Consider the following 25488-nt stretch of genomic DNA (forward strand, 5'->3'; position numbering starts at 1 on the left):
CTAAATATCAAAACCAATATACTTAAAAGACCCACAAGCCCTACTTCCAAATCAAAGCAGGATATGCTGGAAATAGTCATGAGCTGAGGCAGTGTCTGCGGGGGGGGGGGGGCAAAAACTTCAAGTTGCTGGTCGATGAACTTTTGTCAGAATTCCCCAGTTGTGCGTTTCTTCCCTCCCTCCTTTTTACTGCCGCTCTATTTGCTTCAACCCTGGCCCATTTTTAACATCCTTCAATTCTGACAGAAGGTCATCAACCTGAAATGTTAACTTGGTTTGGCTTCTCTCTCCACTCATGCTGCCTGACCAGATGAGTATTTCCAGCATTTTATGTTTTTATTTCAGATTTTCAGCTTCCGCAAAATTTTACTTTCGAGTATTGCCACTATTTTCTTTCACGTGGTTGGAAAAATGTTTTGTGGAGAATGTGAAGGAAATATAAAATAAATCCCATTCACATGATATTTTCAGATAGTTAATGAACTCACTTAAATTTGAACCATCATATTCTTTTGTTATTATTGTCATCAATGTAATAAACAACTTGATGCACGATCAATTGCACGAAAGGCTCAGATTGATACAACTGTGGCTTTATTACAGTCAGATGCGTGGCCTCCTACTGCAGCTGGCAAAATGACTGATCAAAAGGAGGACGCGCATATTTATACGGCTCCTTATGGGCGGAGCTAGCCGGCAGGGGCTACCGGCGAACCTGTAGTGCAGGTCCTACCATACATCCCCTAATACAGGTGCACACAGTGGATCACCACATTCACCCCCTGTTAAAAATGAGTCCGGCGGGGGTGGCGTGGAACTATATATAGTTTTGCAAATAATTTACAGTGGGGAGGGGGAAATAAAATGTCCATTTTGATAGTCTGGTGCCCGTCAGAGGTTAAGTCGATCTGGTGCTTTGACGGTTCGCTGGGAGCGACGTAACAGTGGCGGCAATGTTGGTGCTGGCAGTACTGGCCAGAAGTCGGATGACTCCGGGAGCATGCTGAAATCTTCCTCGTCCTCTTGCGTGGGCAGTGGAAGGAGGGATGGACCTGGTGGGGCTAATGTTGGGAGCGCCGGGGGAGGGGAGGGTGGCGCGTGGGTGGGGAAGTGTGTTGGAGTAGAACCTGAGGGAGCCAGGTCCCTGAGGGAGACAGTATCTTGGCGGCCGTCGGGGAACTCCACGTAGGCATACTGGGGGTTGGCGTGGAACAAATGTACCCTGTCCACCCAGGGGTCCGCCTTGTGGAGTCAGACATGCCTATGTAGAAGGACCGGTCCTGGAGCTGCGAGCCAAGCCGGGAGCGACACCCCGGATGTGGACTTCCTAGGGAAGGTAAAAACACACTCATGTGGTGTATTATTTGTGGCTGTGCACAGTAGTGACCGGATGAGTGTAGTGCATCAGGGAAGACCTCCTGCCAGCGAGAGGCTGCGAGGTTTTTGGACCGTAGGGCCAGCTGGACGGCCCTCCACACCGTCCCGTTCTCCCTCTTTACCTGCCCGTTTCCCCGAGGGTTGTAGCTGGTCGTCCTGCTGGAGGCGATACCCCTGCTAGAGCAGGAACTGACGCAGCTCATCGCTCATGACTGAGGATCCCCTGTCACTGTGGATGTAGGCGGAGAATCCAAACAGAGCGAAGATTGTGTTGAGGGCCTTGATGGCGGTGGCAGACGTCATATCGGGGCATGGGATGGCGAAGGGGAACCTGGAGTATTCATTGACCACACTGAGGATACATGTGTTGCGGTCGGTGGAGGGGAGGGGCCTTTTGAAAACCATGCTGAGGCGTTCAAGGGGGCGGGAGGCTTTCACCAGGCGCGCGCGCTCTGGCCGGTAGAAGTGCAGCTTGCACTCCACACAGACCTGGCAGTCTCTGGTGACTGCCCGTACTTCATCGACGGAGTAGGGCAGATTGCGAGCTTTGATGAGGTGGTACAGTTGTGTGACCCCCTGGGTGACAAAGGCTGCCGTGCAGGGCCCGGAGTTGGTCTATTTGTGCGCTGGCACATGTACCTCGGGAAAGGGCGTCGGGGGGCTCGTTGAGTTTGGTGGGGCGATGCAAAATCTCGTAATTATAGGTGGAGAGCTCGATTCTCCACCGCAAGATTTTATCATTTTTGATCTTGCCCCACTGCGTGTTGTTGAACATGAAGGCTACCGACTGTTGGTCAGTGAGGAGGGTGAATCTCCTGCCGGGCAGGTAATGCCTCCAAGCACAGCTTCAACAATACCTTGGGCCTCTTTTTCGATGGATGAGTGCTGAATTTCAGAGGCATGAAGGGTGCGGGAGAAGAATGTCACGGGTCTGCGTGCCTGCTTTAGAGTGGCGGCGAGGGCGACGTCTGAGGCGTCGCTTTCTGCTTGAAAGGGGAGTGCCTCGTCTACTGCATGCATCCCGGCCTTGGCTATGTCTGCTCTGATCTGGGCGAAGGCGTGTTGTGCCTCAGCCATGAGGGGAAATTGAGTGGACTGTATCAGTGGGCAGGCCTTGTCTGCGTAGTTTGGGACCCACTGGGCGTAGTAGGAGAAGAACCCCAGGCAGCGTTTGAGAGCCTTGGGGCAGTGGGGAATTGGGAGCTCCATGAGGGGGCACATGCGGTCGGGATCGGGCCCCAGAAGTCCGTTTTGGACTACATAGCCGAGGATGGCTAGGTGGGTCGTGCGGAACACACACTTCTCCTTGTTGTACGTAAGGTTGAGGAGAGTGGCTGTGCGGAGGAATTTAGCGAGGTTGGCGTCATGGTCCTGCTAGTTATGGCCGCAGATGGTGACATTTTCTAGGTACGGAAACGTGGCCCGCAAACCGTACCGGTCGACCATTCAGTCCATCTCCCTTTGGAAGACCGAGACCCCGTTAGTGACGCCGAAGGGAACCCTAAGGAATTGATAGAGCCGACCGTCCGCCTCGAAGGCAGTGTATGGACGGTCCGATTTACGGATGGGGAGCTGGTGGTAGGCGGATTTCAGGTCAATTGTTGAGAAGACCTGGTACTGCGCAATCTGGTTGACCATATCAGATATGCGTGGGAGGGGGTACGCATCGAGCTGCAGGTACCGATTGATGGTCTGGCAGTAGTCCACGACCATTCTGTGTTTCTCCCCCATTTTTACTACTACCACTTGAGCTCTCCAGGGGCTGTTGCTGGCCTCAATGATACCCTCCCGAAGCAGCCGCTGGACTTCGGATCTGATGAAGGTCTTGTCCTGGGTGCTGTACCGTCTGCTCCTGATGGCGAAGGGCTTGCAATCTGCAGTTAGATTGGAAAAGAGGAAGGGGGGTCAACCTTAAGGGTCGCGAGGCCGCAAACGGTGAGTGGAGGTAGGGGTCCGCCAAATTTAAGGGTGAGGCTCTGGAGATTGCACTGGAAATCCAGGCCCAGTAATAGAACATAGAACAGTACAGCACAGAACAGGCCCTTCGGCCCTCAATGTTGTGCCGAGCCATGATCACCCTACTCAAACCCACGTATCCACCCTGTACCCGTAACCCAAGAACCCCCCCTTAACCTTACTTTTTTTATTAGGACACTACGGGCAATTTAGAATGGCCAATCCACCTAACCCGCACATATTTGGACTGTGGGAGGAAACCGGAGCACCCAGAGGAAACCCACGCACACAGGGGGAGGACGTGCAGACTCCACACAGACAGTGACCCAGCCGGGAATCGAACCTGGGACCCTGGAGCTGTGAAGCATTTATGCTAACCACCATGCTACCCTGCTGCCCAGAGGTTAGGAAGGAGGTTAGGAAGGATGTAGTGGCGGAAACTGCTGAATTCTACGCCGTGGACAGTGAGATTGACCACGCAGAACCTTTGGATCAGGACAGAATGGGATCTGGAGGCCAGGGAGCTCCGTTAAGATGGCGGAGTGTTCCCGGAGCCCAGCAGGTCGTTGATTTTCACCGTCGTCGAAGCAGTGGCCAGGTTGTGAGGACAAGACTGGTCCAGTGTCATCGAGGCGAGCTGTGGGTGGTCATCCGGGGTTTCAGATGTAGAGCGTCGGTGACCCAGATCTGGTGTTCCGGTCCCATGGGGGAGACAAGGTGGCGGCGTCCGGGGGTGCTGTAGGGAACAAAATGGCGCCGCCCATGGGCCACACATGGCCGTGGGAGGAGAAGGTGGCGGTGCCCATTGTGCATTCGGCAGGGGGGAGGGGGCGTTTGCGGGCACGATAGCGGCGACTGCGTGGGCCTGGCACACAGCTGCAAAGTGGCCCTTTTTACCACAGGACTTGCAAGTGGCGGCTTGGGCCGGGCAGCGTTGGTAGGGGTGCTTCTGCTGACCACAGAAGTAGCAGCGGGGGCCCCTAGGGTGCGCGGATTGGCGGGCAGCGCAGGTCTATTGAGTAGGCAGGGCCCCAGCCGGGGGAGTCATTTGCGGGGTCCAGGAGGGGTAGGACAGGTGGGCCACGCGGCGAGCGGGGTAGGCCTGGACGTTACGAGATGCGACCGTCATGGAGAGAACTAAGGTTTTTGTCTCCGTTAGGTCGAGTGTGGAATCTTCTGCACCTTCAGGGGCTAGGTCAGCCGCGGAGTGTTTGGCGCCGTGCCAGCCGGCCGGGAAGGGCTTGGCGCCATGCCAACCGGCGCCGAAGGGCCTCCGGCAGCTGGCGCGAGTTGGTGCATGCGCGGGAGCGCCAGCATGTGCTAGCATCATCCCAGCGCATGCGCAGGGGGGTTCTTCGCCACACCGGACATGGCGGAGGTGACAACGGCCGGTGCGGAGGGAAAGAGTGCCCCCACGGCACAGGCCCGCCTGCGGATCTGTGGACCCCGATCGCGGGCCAGGCCACAGTGAGGGTACACCTCGGGGACAGACTCCCCCCGTGGCCCCCAGAGAACTCTGCAAGCCGCCTGTGGACCCAGGTCCTGCCGGTAAGGCCCTGTTGTGATTTACGCCGGTGGGACCCGCCAAAAACGGGCGGCCACTCGGCCCATCGCGGGCCAGAGAGTCGCCGGCGGGGGCCGCTGCCACCAGCTGCCGACAGACGCGCCTGGCAGGGGGTTGGAGAATCCTGCCTCCTGGTGTTTAGGAGCAGTGCAAATCCCTAACATAGCCTGCTCTGAGAACTCCATTCAAGGTGCAAAACACTGGCTGTCCAAATGTGAACCTTTGTGATGTCTTTTTTATCTTGTTTTTAAGGGTTGAAAGTTTCAATTTAGAAATAAAATCAAGGGGCAATTTAGCATGGCCAATCCACCTAACCTGAACATCCTTTGGGTAGTGGGGGTGAGACCCATGCAGATACACGGAGGGGCTGGTTTAGCCCACCGGGCTAAATAGCTGGCTTTTAAAGCAGACCAAGGCAGGCCAGCAGCACGTTTCAATTCCCGTACCAGCCTCCCCGAACATGGGGGCCGGAATGTGGCGACTAGGGGTTTTTCACAGTAACTTCATTGAAGCCTACTTGTGACAATAAGCGATTTTCATTACATTCATTTCATGTGCAAACTCCACACAGACAGTGGCCCGGGGCCAGGATCGAACCCTGGTCCTTGGTGCCGTGAGGTAGCAGTGCAAACCCTGTTGAAAGGTACAATTGCGTTCAAAGGAGTACAATTTTCTTGGAGCTTCCCTACATACCTCTAACGTATCATCACCAGAGCTATGCATTTATGTGCATAAGCTGAGTTTATGCTGCACCGATGGTCACATTACAGTAGAGCCTCATGAGGAGAGGCAACTCTGAGGAAATTCTAGGCCAGTGCCTTCCTTGTTTGCCTGCTGCAATGTAGAATCATAGAATCCCAACAGTGCAGAAGAAGGCCATTCAGCCCACCGAGTCTTCACCGACCTCCGGAAAGAGCACCCCACCCTGCCCCATTCCTGCACCCCCACCGAACCTTTGGATTTAAGGGGCAATTTAGTGTGGTCCATCCACCTAACCTACACATTTTTGGACTGTGGGAGGAAAGCGGAGCACTCGGAGGAAACCCACACACACACGGGGAGAACGTGCAAACTCCACACAGTCACCCAAGGTCAGAATTGACCCCGGGTCCCTGGCACACTGAGGCAGCAGTGCTAACCACTCTGCCACTGTGTCACACTTACATATGTACATGAACTGTATTTAGCAATCTCAATTTAATTTCTCTTGAATACGGGTTCATAGCTCAAAACAAATATTGCCGTTGATTCACATTTAACTGGCAGAGGTTAGCTTGTTTAGGAAATGTTAAAATTTCACATTGGTTACGGATAAGGTATATTGTTGAGACAGAGGAAAAAGAGGTTTACTTCACATCTCACCATGTTATATTTGACTATGTAGCACTTGATGCTGACATTATGAGGGGTTTTTAAAAAAAACTTTGCTCTGAAGGGGAGGAATCGAACCTGTTGGGGACGCATATCAGAAATTTAGGTACAAATTGTGGCCAGAATATCATGTGTCATGTGTGTCTGAGTTTCTGTTGAGTTCCCAGCAGGCAAATCTCTCTGCTGGAGTCAAGGAATGACCTCTTATATTCCCATCACAGTTGGGAATTATTCGCAATTTAAATTAGGAGAGGCTTTTATGTTCAACTCCAACATGTTTCTGACGCAAACTAGAATTTGGTATTTTACCGATTAATTTTCAAAGAAGCAGTTTTCTCCCAGATGTTTTTAACATCGGAAAGTTTCTGGAGCTGTTGGGATAAAAAGGAATGGCATGTACAGGAGACAACCATTTAAATTTATATCCACAAGGCCCCAGGCCATCAGGTAATTTATTATCTAATTTCAGGCTTCTTGCATACACAGCATGGGCTATCTGGTTAAGAATCCTTTCTTGGAAGGGGTTAGCTGAGTTAATTGGTAGCCCTTTGGATCAATCCCTGAACAAAGGAAAGGTTGAAGGTCAATCCCCTCCACCCCACACCCTGTGGACACAGGGAACAAGAAAAGAAAAGAGTTGTGTGTTCGAGGTCAGTTGCTGATGGTCGGCTGGGGCACAGTGAAGTATGACCTCAGCAGTTCACCGAAAGAGCTGACCAGGCCCAGAATACATTGTTTTGACTGATCAAAAGCAATACATATAGCTGCTAACTGAGACAAAATGGCCTGGCTTCTTCATGGTTCTTATTTACAAAGAAGGACCAAGGTTAAGTTAAAGTGAATGAAATGTGCTGCATCTGCTACTTTGTATGTTCAGTTGTTACTTGTAAAATTAAGCAGATTAATGATTAGCTTCCAACCGCATCTTCCTCAATTGCCGATTGGCTTCTGCCTGTTATAGGATTGGAGGGTGCACACATGTGCACATGTGATTCACACAGCATTGATATAACAAGAAGGCTCCATTGTTGCTCTCCTGTGTCCAACGTTCGTTAATTAGATATTGGGAAGCATGGATGAAGTCTTGAGCATCAAAGATACGAGGATCCATTGAGGTGGTAGACTACCTAATGTGGTAGTCTATAATGGAGTTATATGGTCGTGATGTACCATCAATTGGATGCGAGACACGATGAAGATCCAAACTGTGGCTTGAATCAGCTAGTTGTTAGCCCGGTGGTCGACTACAGAGAAAGGTCGACTGCCGGGAAACCTGGGTACTTATTTTTTTTTTAATAAATTTAGATTACCCAATTATTTTTTCCAATTAAGGGGCAATTTAGCGTGGCCAATCCACCTACTCTGCACATTTTTGGGTTGTGGGGGCGAAACCCACGCAGACATGGGGAGAATGTGCAAACTCCACACAGACAGTGACCCCGAGCCGGGATCGAACCTGGGACCTCAGCGCCGTGAGGCGGTTGTGCTAACCACTAGGCCACCGTGCTGCCCTAACCTGGGTACTTATACCCCGCCTCGGAGGCGGGGTTTACTTGCCTCTCGACCAATTGGTGTGCAGTCACATGACTAGTCCCAGCCAATCAGACGAGAGGCACATGACCAGCCAGAGCCAATGGGGAACCAATGCTCTGCACCAATGGCAGTGCTCCCACTCATATCACCACAGGCTGTTTTGGCGAATTCTCATGCATCTCTAGTGGGAGGCCGCAGGTGTATGCATCTCTATATTTGAGACTTCCATCTCAAGCACTTTTATGATGAGCGCATAATTACTGAGATTTCAAAAGCACACTTTGGTTATTTATGTAATAATATATAATTATAGCCCATGCCCCTGAAAACTATTCTTCTCAATTTCTGAAGGGAATCTTTTGATTTCTGCTGCCTTTAATGCCATTTTTATGGTGGCTGATCACTCTCAGAGCAGGCGGTGAGGAGAAATATTGAATCTCCATCTCTCAAGACACTTACTCAAGTCTTAAGATCAACCACTCTGCCGTTCCCTTGAAGATGTGATAGTGGTCAAAGAAAATGAAATAGTTTTCTTTTTAGATTTTTTGGAACATTTTTCTGAAATTCTGAAAGTTGTAATTTTAGACCTGAAGTTTTAGTTTCGCAGGGGTTTGGTTGAATATAGCAGCACTGATACTATATTACACGCTATAGAAGATTGATTGGCATAAAGCAGGTCGCTACCCTCACTTGGGAGGAAGTCCCACTTTAGAGAGATACCAGTCAATCAGATTAGCCAACAGCTCTTTAGTCCCTCCAAGTACAGTGCTGTAGTGGCCAGAAGAGGTATTGCAGGCAATTAACTGGAGCTAAGTCCTGGCACCCAGTGGACAGTTAAGTGGCAGGGGTCCCAGGCTTGGATGTGTAGGGGGCATTTGAGGTCTCGACGGATAGGCTGGGTGAGGTGAGAGGCCACCAGTCTTAAAGGGAGGGTACCCCCAGTCAGAAGGGGGCCTTTGGTGGAGGCGCACCATGCAGGGATTGAATATGGGCAAAGGCGGACTCCCTGCCCAAAGTACTGTCCGCGCAAGCGTGAAATTGCAAGCAAGTGAGAGCGAGGGGGAACTTGGCGGGAATCCCCTCCATGAAATTTCATGCTCCCCCCACCATCTTAGAACCCACTGGAGGGGAGGGGGAGGGGTGGAGCATTAAATTACAGTCTTAGTTTCTTCAATGTTAAAAATAAGTCAGTTCTCTTCCTCTCTCCATCGATGCAAATTAGACCTACCCAACATTCCCAGCATTTTCTGTACTTATTTCAGATTTCCAGCAAATGCATTATATTAATCTTTAATAATCTTTATTGTCACAAGTAGGCTTACATTAACACTGCAATGAAGTTACTGTGAAAATCTCCTAGTCGCCACATTCCGGCACCTGTTCGGGTACACAGAGGGAGAATTCAGAATGTCCAATTTATCTAACAGCTTGGGCGCGATTCTCAGCAAATGCGGCGAATCGTAAAGGCTGCTGTGAAACTGGCCGTGTTTCACGGCAGCCTCCGCGCCCCCTCCCGGGACCCGATTCTCCCCCCTGGGCGCAGCTAGCAGCGGGGCCCCGTGAAGCACGGCATCGCGGCCTTAGCGACTGTCGCTAAGTCCGCGCGCCAAGCGTCACGCCGGCTGACACGCATGATGACGTCAGCCGCGCACGCGCAGATTGGACGGCTCCAACCCGCGCATACGCGGTGCCGTCATCTCCCTCGGCCGCCCCGCGGACTGATCCTGCGGGGCGGCGGAGGGAGAAAGAGTGCGTCCGTTACGGACGCACTGCCCGCGATCGGTGGGCATCGATCGCGGGCCCATGCCCCCCCCTTGGGGCCCTGGATGCCCAGAACGGGCATGTTGTGGCCGTTTTATACGATGGCAGTAAGCAGGTGTGTTTGCTGCCGTAAAAACGGCCGTAAAGGCCAGGGAACTTGGCCCATCGGCCTGGGGAGAATAGCTGTTTGCCGTAAAAAACGGCGAGCAGCGATTCGTGTCGTGGGGCGGCCGTGGGGGGGGGGGGGGGGGGGGGGGGAGAATAGCGGGAGGGCGTGAAAAATGTCGTGGATGCCCTCCCGCTATTCTCCGACCCGTCGTGGGCAGCGGAGAATCACGCCCCACGTCTTTCGGGATTACTGGGAGGAAACCGGAGCACCCGGAGGAAACCCACGCAGACACAGGGAGAACATGCAAACTCTGCACAGACAGTAACCCAAGCAGGAATCGAACCTGGGACCGTGGCGCTGTGGAACAACTGTGCTAGCCACAGTGCTATCGTGTCACTCTTGTACCAGCAATTCTTTTTTAAAAATAAATTTAATGTACCCAATTCATTTTTTTAAATTAAGGGCCAATTTAGCATGGCCAATCCATCTACCCTGCACATTTTTGGGATGTGGGGGTGAAACCCACACAAACACAGGGAAAATGTGCAAATTCCACACAGACAGTGACCCAGATCCGGGATTGAACCTGAGACCTTGGCGCTGTGAGGCAGCAATGCTAACCACTATGCCACCATGCTGTCCTTGTACCAGCAATTCTTCCTTATGTATTGCATTCAAGTGGAAGGATTTAATTGAAATAATCCATATTCTTATTTATAATAATGTTGTTAATCCAGCTTAGTTTAGACATCTTAAAGTTCTGCCTATGATAATTTACTCATTATTCGCAGTGAGCCATTTTGTGCTACAGATTATGTGTTCAGTATCACAGAGGGGAAATAATTCTTTGTGTTTCTCCACAGTTATCATATTTTTCCCAATACTTTCAAATGAGGCACACACTGTTATCTTTCATTAAAGCCTGGCTGCAGCACCATTCAAGATCAGTTCCCAGGAATCAGTAAACACAGGCAGCAACATAGCTTGAAACTGTTACCACAGTACGGTGCTGCTTTTTTCAAAAGGTGTTCATGGGTTGTCGCTGACTCGGCCTGCATTTATTTGCCATCCTTAATTGCCCTTGTTCAGAGAGCATTTTAATAATAATAATAATCACTTATTGTCACAAGTAGGGCAGCAGGGTAGCATGGTGGTTAGCATAAATGCTTCACAGCTCCAGGGTCCCAGGTTCGATTCCCGGCTGGGTCACTGTCTGTGTGGAGTCTGCACGTCCTCCCCCTGTGTGCGTGGGTTTCCTCCGGGTGCTCCGGTTTCCTCCCACAGTCCAAAGATGTGCGGGTTAGGTGGATTGGCCGTGCTAAATTGCCCGTAGTGTCCTAATAAAAAAGTAAGGTTAAGGGGGGGGTTGTTGGGTTACGGGTTTAGGGTGGATACGTGGGTTTGAGTAGGGTGATCATGGCTCGGCACAACATTGAGGGCCGAAGGGCCTGTTCTGTGCTGTACTGTTCTATGTTCTATGTTCTAGGCTTCAATGAAGTTACTGTGAAAAGCCTCTCGCTATCACATTCCGGTGCCTCTTTGGGGAGGCTGGTACGGGAATTGAACCCGCGCTGCTGGCAGTGTTCTGTATGACAAGCCAGCGATTTAGCCCACTGTGCTAAATCAGCCCCTTAAGAGTCAACCACATTACTGTGGGTCTGGAGTCAGGCAAGGATGGCAGATTTCCTTCCCTGAAGGACATATTGCAACCCCAGACCAGACCCCAACAGTTGCTAGGATACTGGAGAGAAACCCCAATATTTAATTTTAATTTTATAAGACTGTGAGGAAACAATACCTCGCTCCAGGAGTGATTTCACCCGAAATAGGGAGATGGTATATTGAACCAAAATTTATTACTAACATAGTATTAAAATATCTTTAACTTCACATGAGAAAATAGCTTATAATTACCCCTTAAACAATACTAATCAATAGAGTGACACAATAACTCTTAACGGCTAACTCTTTATTTCCACTCAAACATCAAAACCATCTCAGATCCCAATCCCCTTTTAAATACAGTTAGCACTCAGGAACACATGCTGTCCAGAGATGTCTTTTGAGACTGTTTGGGAAGACAGACCTGAACCCTTTCAGAACAATGCAGAATTTCTGCATTTCTTCAGAAAGTTCTCAGCTAGCCTTCTAGTCACAAACTAAAACTCTCTGAAAAACGTTAACACCTGACTGCTTCAATCCCTGGCCCTTCCGATTTACTACATAATCTTATTAATGGAAAATAATATCTCTATTAACTACTCGACAGGGAACCCTTTTAATATAAACAAACTCCATTAGTCCAGAATTTTATGATGCTTTAATTGCACCTCTGGCTCCCAAAAAGCCTTGCTGTCTTGCAAACCAGGATTTTTAAAAACACTACAGCAGCAGTCATACACATACTAACCCAGGCTTTTAACTCTTACTGCACCATGAGGGGAGTCAGTTCCACAGTGGTATTGTCATTGGACTAGTAATCCAGAATCATGCTCTGGGGACATGTGTTTGAATCCCGTCATGGCAGATGTTGCTATTTGAATTCAACAACAAAATCCTGGAATTAAAAGTTGTAAGCTGACCATGAAATCATTGTTGATTGTTGTAAAAGCCCATCTGGTTCACTAATGTCCTTTAGGGGAAGAAATCTGTCGACCTCACATGGTCTGGCCTACATGTGACTCCAGACCCACAGCAATGTGGTTTACTCTTAAATACTCTCAGGGATGGGCAATAAATGCTGGCCCAGCCAGCAACGCCCACATCCCATGATCAAATTTAAAAAATACAATACGTCAAAAATTCCTACATTCACCACAGGCATTAGTGAACCAGGTGGGTTGGAACAATCAACAATGTTTCATGGTCATCATTAGACTTTTAATTCGAGATTTTTACTGAATTCAAATTTCACCATCCGCTGCAGTGAGATTCCAATCAAAGTCCCAGAGCATTACCCTGAATTTCTAGGGGAGCAATTTAATGGAAAAACTTCTAAGTGTCATATCGGGTGCAACTTCCTGAGTATTTCCCCAATGGCCGAGCCGGTGAGATCGCGGCCAGTATTTAGTGGCACTTAGTGTCGGAAATAATGCCCCATGAGATTCATGCCGGAACTGGCTCTTTCACCAACTGATTTGCCAGACCGCATCCAGCAGCTCTCCGCTAACAAGGGGGAGTTGCTCATCAATGCTCCCTCCGAACACATTTCCAGGCAGCACAGGACCATGGCACCATGCAGATCTGCTCCACGCTTCGAGAATGCCGACGCGGTCAGGCTGCTGGACGCTGTGGAGGTGAGACGTGACACCCTGTTCCTCTGAAGGGGTCTGAGGACCAGCAGCAGGGCTGCCAATGCCGCAAGGATGCAAATCAACTACCTCCACCCGGCCGCAAGGGTAAGTTAACACAGGCCTCCTGGCATCAGTCCCATCAGTCACCCCTCCCCCCCACCTCACTCATGAGATGGAGATTGGTGTTAATTGGTCTCAATTGGTGTTTTGTCACATCTGGCAGGGATCTCAAACCCGCAACCAGGAGTGGGTCAGTTAGATTGCTAATCAATTTGTGTCTGGCACTGTTCCTGATTTTGGTCTCTCCCACTTTTTAACCAGCGTGCCCAGACCCGGACCGCCGCAATGCGGTTGTTAAATCGCACCCAATATTAGTAGTCCAGTGATATTACAACGCCACCTGGCTAACCATCACTTGTGTTCAAAACAATCCTATTTTTGGGATTGTCCTGTTGATTGATATTAATGTTAGGGAATGGAAAATATTCTACTTTTAGCTTCAAAGCCTTCCAGTTTCAGAGCAGTTCAGTCTGGAATGGCTAATAATGCCGTGTGTAGGTGAACACAGATGGAGTGGACCAATTCCATGCAATTTTGCAACTTTGGCCTAAAGCAGGAAGTTAGCTTAAATAAGAGGAGGTGGGGGTGTAAAATTGGGCTCCAGGTAAAATTTAAAGGGACACTGACACGTTCAGACAAGTGGTATCATGGGGACAGAAGTTCTCGCAAGTGCTGGAAATGTACAAAAGACATTTCAATTGCAACTCTGCCAATGCTGAAAAGGAAGTATGGAAGGAAACGGTGGTGGTTGTTGTAGTGAACCTCGCCTGAGTGTGTACAGAAGGGGCTGATGGGAAATGGAAGTACCACCAGGGGGCAGCACGGGGACATATAAGAGGGATGCCGAAGGCCCGCCCTCGCCCACTTGGACCGGAGGGTTAAGGAGGCAGGACGTGGAAGTTGAGCTCAGGGCTGCAAGTCTTTTGGGCCTAGTTGCGGAACATTGAAGAGCAGTATATTTTCAAGTGCAGTTCTGTAACTTATTGTGGAGCACAATAAACCATCCTTTAACTTAAAGACGACTTCGAGCATTCTTTCAAGAAGCATAACAGTTGTTACCCCACCAGCTTTAGTTGAGACATGTTACAGTTCTATCTGTGATAAATTACTCATTATTCCCAGTATACGAGATTAAGTACAAGAAAACCCAATGCAAAGCTATGGAACTAAGTATGCAGAGGTATAACAGAGCTGCTCCACATCTGAGGCTTTGCTTGATGGCTGGTGAAAGGGAGGTGCTGTTGCATGGACTGGTTACAGGGGAGGCATTTCTGTTCTTTGCTCCAGGCTACCTTCTCCATATGTCACCATTATGGATGACTGGAAGGAGCTAGGAAGCAGCAACCAGCGAATTGTTGGGATTTGGAATACACGGCCTGAAAGGGCAGCGGAAGCAGATTCCATGATAAGTACCAAAATGGAATTGGATAAATACTTGAAACTGAAAAGAAAAAGGCAGTGGTTATGGGAAGGAGCAGGGGGTTGCAGGGGTAGGATTACTAACATGAAGGGCTGAGTGGCTGCTTTCTATGGTGTACGGTTCTATGAATACATGATACTATTTCTGACCATACCCCTCTGATGCACATTAGGGGAAGCGGCCGTGTAATGTGGTTGACTTGTAAATGCCCTCAGGGATGGGCAATAACGCTGGCCCAGCCAGCGATGCCCGCATCCCATGAAGGAATAAACAAAAACTGCAAATGTTCTTCCAACGCAGGGCACAATTCTGCATCCAGCTCCCTGCTGACCCAGAACCTGTAAAGTTTGTTATACATGGCCGTAGCTGGATTGACATGTTGAATTGAATGGTATGTTTCTGTGTGGTGAATTGGAAATAATTACATTTAAGTTATTGTACTGAGAGCAAACTAAAGTTTGACACACATGCATGGGGTTAAGGGAGAAAGTTAAACACCACAATGCAACTAACTTTTATTTAAAAAAAATCTGTAATGCATTAATAATAATAATCTTTATTATTGTCACAAGTAGGCTTACATTAACATTGCAATGAAGTTACTGTGAAAAGCCCCTAGTTGCCACACCCCAGTGCCTGTTCGGGTACAGAGGGAGAATTCAGAATGTCCAATTCACCCAACAGCACGTCTTTCGGGACTTGTGGGAAGAAACTGGAGTACCCAGGGGAAACACACGCAGACACTAGGAGAATGTGCAGACTCCTCACAGTCAGTGACCCAAGTGGGAATCGAACTAGGGATCCTGGCGCTATGAAGCAAAATGCTAGCCACTGTGCTAAAGTGACTTCTGAGGGAATGAGTCTCCACACATAACATTATTTTTTAGGAAAGGGGTGAGTGTTCAGCATCAATTAAGACTTAGTGAGCTGTTAAAAACTGAGTTGCTCCTGATTGAATAAGGATGAATATTTCCATCAGTCCTTAGAGAGAGTAATTACCTTATGCTTATGTCTTAACATTGATCTCTATGCAGATTCATTGGTGAAGACTAAAGCACAAACTGTGGAAGAGTAGAGTATCTTTGACACAACTTCCAGATTTACATTTTTATCTATTCATATACAGATACCATCAATTCCTATCAGTTTTACTCAGGAATGACAGCCTCACGATCATTAGTACAGCAAAATCCATGGATGTGAAAGTGGGAATGTTAACTTAGTTCTGAAGAATAGGTTTACCTGAATTGTTAACCCATAGTTTCTCTTGTCAGGTTGTGAAAGGTTGACTGCATTTCCAGTATTTTCTCTATTACCGATTATAGTTTTTTCTCCTATTGATTAGAAATGGTTGCCCGACTTGCATTCAAAAGATACTGAAAAATGCACGTCACAGAATCTGTGAATGATTACACCATGGGGAATAATAGAATTCCTACCATGCAGAAGGAGGCTATCTAACCCATTGTGTCTGCTACGATCCTCTGAAAGAGCACCCTACCCAGGTCTACTCCCTCACCCTATCCCTACCCTATCCCTGCAACTCCATCATTCCACCTAACATTTGGACAATAAGGAGTAATTTAGCGTGGCCAATCCACCTAACATGGACATCATTGGATTGTAGGAGGAAACTGGAACACCCGGAGGAAACCCATGCAGACACGGGGAGAACAACATCACCTCCCCACAGACAGTCACCCAAGGTTGCAATTGAACCTGGGACCCTGGAGCTGTGAGGCAGCAATGCTAACCACTGTGCCACGCGCCGCCATAGAATTAGGCCATTCAGCCTGCCGTGCTTGTATTGGCCCTTTGAAGGAGCAATTCACCTAATGCTGCACCCTTGCCTTCTACCTGTAGCCCATCGAGTCTGCTCCACATTCAATCATGGCTGATATTTTTCTCATCCCCATTCTCCTGCCTTCTCCCCATAACCCCTGGTCCCCTTATTAATGAAGAATCTATCTATTTCTGTCTGAAAGACACTCAGTGACTTGGCCTCTATAGCCTTCTGCGTTCATGAGTTCCACAGATTCACCACTCTCTGCTGAAGAAATTCCTCCTCATCTCAGTTTTAAAAGATTGAGCCTTCAGTCTGAGGCTGTGCCCTCGGGTTCTAGCCTCTCCCCCTAGTGGAAACATCTTCTCTATGTCCACGTCCACTCTATCCAGGCCTCTCAGTATTCTGTACGTTTCAATGAGATCTTCCCTCAACCTTCTAAACTCCATCGAGTACAGACCCAGAGTCCTCACCCGCTTCTCATATAAGATTCCAGGGATTCCATTCATTCCAGGGATCATTCTTGTGAGCCTCCTCTGGACTCCCTCCAAGGTCAGCACATCCTTCCTTAAATAAGGGGCCCAAAACAGCTCACAATATTCCAAATGGGGTCTCACCAGAGCCTCAGCAGTACATCCCCGCTCTTGTATTTTGGCTCTCTCGAAAAGAATGCTAACATTGCATTTGCCTTAGAACATAGAACAGTACAGCACAGAACAGGCCCTTCGGCCCTCGATGTTGTGCCGAGCAATGATCACCCTACTCAAACCCACGTATCCACCCTATACCCGTAACCCAACAACCTCCCCCTTAACCTTACTTTTTAGGACACTAAGGGCAATTTAGCATGGCCAATCCACCTAACCTGCACATATTTGGACTGTGGGAGGAAACCGGAGCACCCGGAGGAAACCCACGCACACATGGGGAGGACGTGCAGACTCCGCACAGACAGTTCTTACTAACTAACAACTGATCTGCATGTTAACCTTCAGAGAATCCTAAAATAGAACTCCAAAGGGGCTGGTTTAGCTCACTGGGCTAAATCGCTGGCTTTTAAAAAGCAGACCAAGCAGGCCAGCAGCACGGTTCGGTTCCCGTACCAGCCTCCCCGGACAGGCGCCGGAATGTGGCGACTAGGGGCTTTTCACAGTAACTTCATTGAAGCCTACTTGTGACAATAAGCGATTTTCATTTCATTTCAAGTCTCTTTGTGTTCAGATTTCCAAAGCCTTTCCCCATTTAGAAAATAGTCTATGCCTCTGTTCTTCCTACCAAAGTGCACAGCCTCACTCTTTTCCACAACGTATTCCATCTGTTACTTCTTTGCCCACTCTCCTAGCCTGTCCAAGTCCTTCTGCAGCATCTCCGATTCCTCAACACTATCTGTCCCTCTACATTGGCGGCATGGTAACACAGTAGTTTGCACTGTTGCTTCACAGCGCCAGGATCCCAGGTTCGATTCCCGGCTTGGGTCACTGTTTGTGCGGGGTCTCTCGTTCTCTCGTGTCTGCGTGGGTTTCCTCCGGGTGCTCCGGTTTCCTCCCACAAGTCCTGAAAGATGTGCTTGTTAGGTGAATTGGACATTCTGAATTCTCCCTCAGTGTACCCGAACAGGTGACAGAGTGTGGCGACTAGGGGCTTTTCGCAGTAACTTCATTGCAGTGTTAATATAAGCCTACTTGTGACAATAATAAAGATTGTTATTATTATACCCTTGTATCATCTGCAAACTGAGCAACAATGCCCTCAGTTCCTTCTTCCAGATCGTTAATGTATATTGTGAATAGTTGTGGACCCAACACTGACCCCTGCAGGACACCATCAGTCACTGGCTGCCATCCTGAAAAAGACGCCTTTATCCCCATTATGTACCTTCTGCCAGTCAGCCAAACTACTATCCATGCTAACACCTTGCCCCTAACACCATGGGTTCTTATTTTATTGAGCAGCCTCCTGTATGGCACCTTGACAAAGCCTTCTGGAAATCCAAATAGATCACGTCCACTGGTTCTCCTTTGTCTAACTTCCTCGTTACCTCCTCAAAGAATTCTAACAGATTTGTCAGGCATGATCTCCCCTTGACAAAGCAGTGCTGATTCAGCTCTATTTTATCATGCACTTCCAAGTACTCCGCAATCTCATCCTTGGCAATAGATGCTAAAATCTTACCAACGACCGAAGTTAGGCTAACCGTTCTATAATTTCCCGTTTTCTGCCTCGATCCCCTCTTAAACAGGGTGTTATATTATCCATTTTACAGTCCTCTGGGAACCTCTTTGACTCCAGTGATTCCTGAAAGATCACCACCAATGCCTCCAAAATTTCCTTGGCTATCTCTCCGCCGGCCGGCGCGAGTCGCGTATACGCGGGAGCGCAGCGTGTGCTGGCGTCATCCCTGCGCATGTGCAGAGGGAACCGCTTCTGCACCGGGAATGGCAGAAGACCACGGCCTCTGGTGCGGAACAATAGAGTGCCCCCATGGCACAGGCCTGCCTGTGACCGCGGGCCGGGCCACCGTGGGGGCACCTCCCGGGGCCAGATCCCCCCCAGAACACCCCCCCCCCCCTCGACCCCCCCAGGAACTCCAGAGCCCGCCCACGCCGCCAGGTCCCGCCGGTAAGGGACCTACTCCAATTTACACCGGCGAGATCGGCAAAATATGGGCGGGACTTCGGCCCATCGCCGACCGGAGAATTCGGGCAGCCCCAGTACCCATTGAGTCGCGCCGGACCCCATCATTCTCCAAGGTGGGTGGCGCGCCGGGCGAGGGTGGGAGAATCTCGCCCCATGTCTGGGCCTGTCCCATTCAATCACCCATGAAAGATCATCGCACTCTACTGAGACCCAGCAGGAGGTCATCTTACCCCATTGAAATGCACAGGTCTATTGTCTGTAACCCAGAACGAGCCAGACTTTTTGTCACCCAGAGTTTCTACTATGACTTTATATGAAAACAGGTCATGTGCAGCCCACACCACCAGGGATGGGACACCTGGGGTGGGCTCAAGTGGCCTGCCAAACAGTCATCAATCAGACAATTGGCTGCTGGGGCCATGGTGTAGCCCAGTGGACCAGTTTGAGTACGGGTGTGTGCACCATGCACCCCCTGCAGACAATGGATACTGGAATTCAACCAGCAATGATGGCCTTCCTGCTGGTCGCCGCAGCCCTGGGGGATGCCTCATGGCTGGACGAGCTGTAGCTGCCCGAGGAGGCGGCAGCTGCAGCAGCAGAGCGGGCAGCGGAGGGGCAGGTAGGAACCACCCAGGTTGGAAAGCCGGCTTCCCAACAGGCCGAGGAGGAGAAGATCCCAAGGGCATGCCGTCAAAGACTCCAGCTGAGCAGGGAGACAGTGCGACACATCTGCCAGATGATGGCACACTTGGCACTGCGGGGCTACGGGGGAGGACACCCAATCCCAGTGGCCGTCAAGGTGACGGTCGCCCTGAACCTTCACGCACGCGGTCCTTCCAGGCACTGAGTGGGGACCTGTTTGGGATCTCACAGACCTCAGTGCACAGGTGCATCCATGCCGTCATGGAGGCCCTATATGCCAAGGTGGCTCAATACATCTACTTCGATGTGGACCGAGGCCACCAGGACGCTTGGGCAGTGAGGTTCGCCGCCATCGCCGGAGTGACCTGTGTCCAGGGGATGATCAACGGGATGCATATCCCCCACGGGCACTGGCAGATAAAAGGCCACTCCACACAAACCAAAAGGGGTACCAGTTGATGAACTTGTAGCTGATATGGAGCTGGTTTAGCACAGTGGGCTAAACAGCTGGCTTGTAATGCAGCACAACGCAGAACAATGCCAGCAGCGCAGGTTCAATTCCCGTACCAGCCTCCCTAAACAGGTGCTGGAATGTGGCGACTGGGGGCTTTTCACAGTAACTTTATTGAAGCCTACTTGTGACAATAAGCGATTATTATTAATATGTGACCATCAGATGCGCATTTTTCACCTCTGCGTCTGATACCCGGGCAATGTGCACAACACATTCATCCTGTGTAAGATTCCTCTTATCTCTCGCTCATAGATAAGGAGCTGGATTCTCCAAACTTGTGGCTATGTCCGGAGGATGCACCTGGTCTTACCACCAGAAAGTCAGCGACGCCCCTGCACCGATGCTCCGCTCGATGGGGAGCTAGCAGCCACTACGTAAAGCCCCCGGCTTGCCTGCCAATATGGGCGCAGAATGGCTGGGTCTGTGGCCACGCCATACTACATGGTGCCGGTTACGTGAAGACCCAGCCTGCCAGATAGTGCCTCCCTGTAACCCCCCTCACCACCCCCAGACCACCCCACAGTCCGCAGCCGCCATGCCAGGTTCACGAAGTTGAGAAGACACGTGTCCCATGCCGTCGGGATGTCGGCCCATTGGGGGTGAGCCTCAGATGATGTCCTGAGGCCACCCTAACGGCGTGCGGCGCACTCAAGGAGTTTTTTTTGACAGGGCGGACCATCTGAAAAATGGCGGCGCCCCGATTTCGGCGTAAAAACAGATTTTGCCGATCGCCAAACGCAATTTTGGTGTTGGCATCGGAGAATCCCGCCCTTAGTGTTTGAGAGAGAGAATGTGTGTGAGAGAGTGCGGGAGAGAATATTTGTTTGAGAGTGTGAGAGTATGTGAGAGAGTGTGTGTGAGAGAATGTGTGAGTGGGTATGTGTGTGAGAGTGTGTGAGTATGTGAGAGAATTTGTGTGAGAGAATGTGTGAGTGGGTATGTGTGTGAGAGTGTGTGAGTATGTGTGTAAGAGAGAGAGCATGTGTGTGTGAGTATGTGTGTGAGAGAGAGAGTGTGTGTATGTGTGTGAGTGTGTGTGAGAGAGAGTGTGTGGGTATGTGTGAGAGAGATGAGTGTGTGAGAGAGCGAGTGTGTGTGGGTATGTGTGTGAAAGAGTCTATGTGAGAGAGAGAATGTGTGTCTGAGTATGTGTGTGTGAGAGAGAGGGCGGGATTCTCCGCTCCCGGGATTAAGTGCCCATACCGTCGTGAACGCCGTCGTGTTTCACGACGGCGCGAACAGAGCCCGGGAACGACCTATTCTGGCCCCCACATGCGCAGTTGCGGCAACTCATTCCCGCACATGCGCAGTTGGGCCGCGCCATCACGCGCATGCGCGGGGAGCTTCTTACGCGCGCCGGTCCCTCACCAACATGGCGCCGGTGTTCTGGGGCCGGCCACGGAAGGAGGTAGGCCCGGAGGGAGGGGGGCGAGAGGCCGGCCCGCCGTTTAGTGGGCCCCACTCGCGGGCCAGACGCCATCGGAGGCGCCCCCCGGTGAAGGAGCCCCCCCCACAGGCTGCCCCCCCAGCATTCCCGCACAGTTCCCGCCGACAGTGACCAGGGATGGACGGCTCCAGTGGGAACCTGTCGTGTCGGAGCGGCCGCACAGCCCATCCGGGCCGGCGAATTGCCGCTCGCCGTTTGCGGCGATACTCCGAGCAGCCCGCCGCGATTCTCGCGCCGCTGGTTTTGGGGGGGTGGGAGAATTGCGTGCGGGTGTCAGGGCAGTGAAGCGCGACTTGCACTGCACCCCGGTGATTCTCCCACCCGGCGTGGAGGGGGAGAATTCCGCCCAGAGTGTGTGTGTGTGTGTGGGTATGTGTGTGAGAGAGCGTGAGAGTGAGAAAATGTGTAAGTATGTGTGTGAGAGAGAGCATGTGCATATATGAGTGTGTGTGAGAGAATGTGTGAGAGAGAATGTGTGTGAGTATGTCTGTGACATAGAGAGTGTGTGTGTGTGTGAGTGAGAGTGAATGTGTGTGTGAGAAAATGTGTATGTGAGAGAGCGGGGTGACAGGCTAGATGAGGAGGAACATCACACCTGGCAGATGAGGAAGACCATGAGGGTGTCCATGAGGAGTCCATGGAGGACCCAGAACTGGCTTGACAGGCCGTGGCCAGGGTCACACAAGGCCGTCGGTTCTGGGTCAGGGTGGAGGGCCTGTGGGACTTCCATGGGTCTGAAGAGCACCCTCACAGCCCCAGCTCCAGCCCAACTCTCCCATGGGAAAAGTGGGAGTGAGAGCCAGTTCAGAGTGGTAGCGCAAATATGTTTCATAATGCGGTTCCACATTGAGTGCCCCCTTCCTCCTGACTAACAATGTACGACTACACCTGCGGCAACGTCGTGGTCCTGAATTTTTCTGTGCTTCTGTAACCTCCCACTCCTTCTAGGTGTCCCCCAGATTGCAACTCAGGAGTGGCAGATGGCCAGCTGATTTCCTCATCCTTTGACATGTGATGCCCTTGGTGGCCATCCTCTGGAGGGCCTGGACCTGGAGGGGCCTTTGGGTGTCACAAGTGACAATGTGTCAGCCTATTCTGCCCGCTTTCCAGGCAATGCTCCAGGGTCAGGAGATGGGGTTCAGAAGGGCTGTAGACTTGGAGCGCCTCCCGAGCAGGAGGCCCCAGGATGGGACCCATCACTTCCTCCTTCACCAGTGTGTTCGCTGGTTCCTGGGCTACTTCATCGGATGGAAGGGCAGCTGGAGTCATCTCCAGAGGCCTCAACGTCATCTGGCACTGCCAAACCTGGAGGCCCACTATTGTCTCAGCCATGTTGTCAACGCCCTCAAATATGGTGCACTGTGGCTGGGACATGTCCTTCAGCAATTGTGCCATTTCCCTCACTTCCTCGGACATGTCCCTCTGTGACTGTGTCACTGCCTCGGACATGTCCCTCTGTGTCTGTGTCACTGCCTCGGACATGTCCCTCTGTGTCTGTGCCATACCGTTCACTGCCTCGGACATGTCTCTCTGTGACTGTGTCAGGCCCTTCACTGCCTCGGACATGTCCCTCTGTGTCTGTGTCATGCCCTTCACTGCCTCGGACATGTCCCTCTGTGTCTGGATATTGCCCTTCACTGCCTCGGACATGTCTCTCTGTGACTGTGTCACTGCCTCGGACATGTCTCTCTGTGTCTGGATATTGCCCTTCACTGCCTCGGACATGTCTATCTGTGACTGTGTCACGCCCTTCACTGCCTCGGACATGTCCCTCTGTGTCTGGATATTGCCCTTCACTGCCTCGGACATGTCTCTCTGTGACTGTGTCACTGCCTCGGACATGTCTCTCTGTGTCTGGATATTGCCCTTCACTGCCTCGGACATGTCCCTCTGTGACTGTGTCACTGCCTCGGACATGTCTCTCTGTGACTGTGTCACTGCCTCGGACATGTCTCTCTGTGTCTGTGTCAGGCCCTTCACTGCCTCAGACATGTCTCTCTGTGTCTGTGTCATACCCTTCACTGCCTCAGACATGTCCCTCTGTGACTGTGTCACTGCCCTTCACTGCCTCGGACATGTCTCTCTGTGTCTGGATATTACCCTTCACTGCCTCGGACATGTCTCTCTGTGACTGCGTCATTTCCCTCACTGCCTCGGACATGTCCCTCTGTGACTGTGTCAGGCCCTTCACTGCCTCGGACATGTCTCTCTGTGACTGTGTCACTGCCCTTCACTGCCTCGGACATGTCTCTCTGTGTCTGTGTCAGGCCCTTCACTGCCCCGGACATGTCCCTCTGTGTCTGTGTCACTGCCTCGGACATGTCCCTCTGTGACTGTGTCACTGCCTCGGACATGTCCCTCTGTGACTGTGTCACTGCCTCGGACATGTCCCTCTGTGACTGCGTCATGCCCTTCACTGCCTCGGACATGTCTCTCTGTGTCTGGATATTGCCCTTCACTGCCTCGGACATGTCTCTCTGTGTCTGATATTGCCCTTCACTGCCTCGGACATGTCTCTCTGTGACTGTGTCACTGCCTCGGACATGTCCCACTGTGACTGTGTCAGGCCCTTCACTGCCTCGGACATGTCCCTCTGTGACTGTGTCACTGCCTCGGACATGTCCCTCTGTGACTGTGTCACTGCCTCGGACATGTCTCTCTGTGACTGCGTCACTGCCTCGGACATGTCTCTCTGTGACTGTGTCACTGCCTCGGACATGTCTCTTTGTGACTGTGTCACTGCCTCGGACATGTCTCTCTGTGACTGCGTCACGCCCTTCACTGCCTCAGACATGTCCCTCTGTGACTGCGTCACTGCCTCGGACATGTCCCTCTGTGACTGTGTCACTGCCTCGGACATGTCCCTCTGTGACTGCGTCACTGCCTCGGACATGTCTCTCTGTGACTGTGTCACTGCCTCGGACATGTCTCTCTGTGACTGTGTCACTGCCTCGGACATGTCCCTCTGTGACTGTGTCAGGCCCTTCACTGCCTCGGACATGTCTCTCAGTGACTGTGTCAGGCCCTTCACTGCCTCGGACATGTCCCTCTGTGACTGTGTCATGCCCTTCACTGCCTCGGACATGTCTCTCTGTGTCTGTGCCATTCCCTTCACTGCCTCGGACATGTCTCTCTGTGTCTGTGCCATTCCCTTCACTGCCTCGGACATGTCTCTCTGTGTCTGTGCCATTCCCTTCACTGCCTCGGACATGTCCCTCTGTGACTGTGTCACTGCCTCGGACATGTCCCTCAGTGACTGTGCCATTCCCTTCACTGCCTCGGACATGTCTCTCAGTGACTGTGTCATGCCCTTCACTGCCTCGGACATGTCTCTCTGTGACTGTGCCATTCCCTTCACTGCCTCGGACATGTCTCTCTGTGTCTGGATATTGCCCTTCACTGCCTCAGACATGTCTCTCTGTGTCTGTGTCATGCCCTTCACTGCCTTGGACATGTCTCTCTGTGACTGTGTCACTGCCTCAGACATGTCTCTCTGTGACTGTGTCACTGCCTCGGGCATGTCTCTCTGTGACTGTGTCACTGCCTCAGACATGTCTCTCTGTGTCTGTGTCACTGCCTCGGACATGTCTCTCTGTGTCTGTGTCATGCCCTTCACTGCCTCAGACATGTCCCTCTGTGTCTGTGTCACTGCCTCGGACATGTCTCTCTGTGTCTGTGTCAGGCCCTTCACTGCCTCAGACATGTCCCTCTGTGACTGTGTCAGGCCCTTCACTGCCTCGGACATGTCTCTCTGTGACTGTGTCACTGCCTCGGACATGTCTCTCTGTGACTGTGTCACGCCCTTCACTGCCTCGGACATGTCTCTCTGTGTCTGGATATTGCCCTTCACTGCCTCGGACATGTCTCTCTGTGACTGTGTCAGGCCCTTCACTGCCTCGGACATGTCTCTCTGTGTCTGGATATTGCCCTTCACTGCCTCGGACATGTCTCTCTGTGACTGTGTCACGCCCTTCACTGCCTCGGACATGTCTCTCTGTGTCTGGATATTGCCCTTCACTGC

Source organism: Scyliorhinus canicula, chromosome 6 (genome assembly GCF_902713615.1).
Source record: "Scyliorhinus canicula chromosome 6, sScyCan1.1, whole genome shotgun sequence".
Lineage (NCBI taxonomy): Eukaryota > Metazoa > Chordata > Chondrichthyes > Carcharhiniformes > Scyliorhinidae > Scyliorhinus > Scyliorhinus canicula.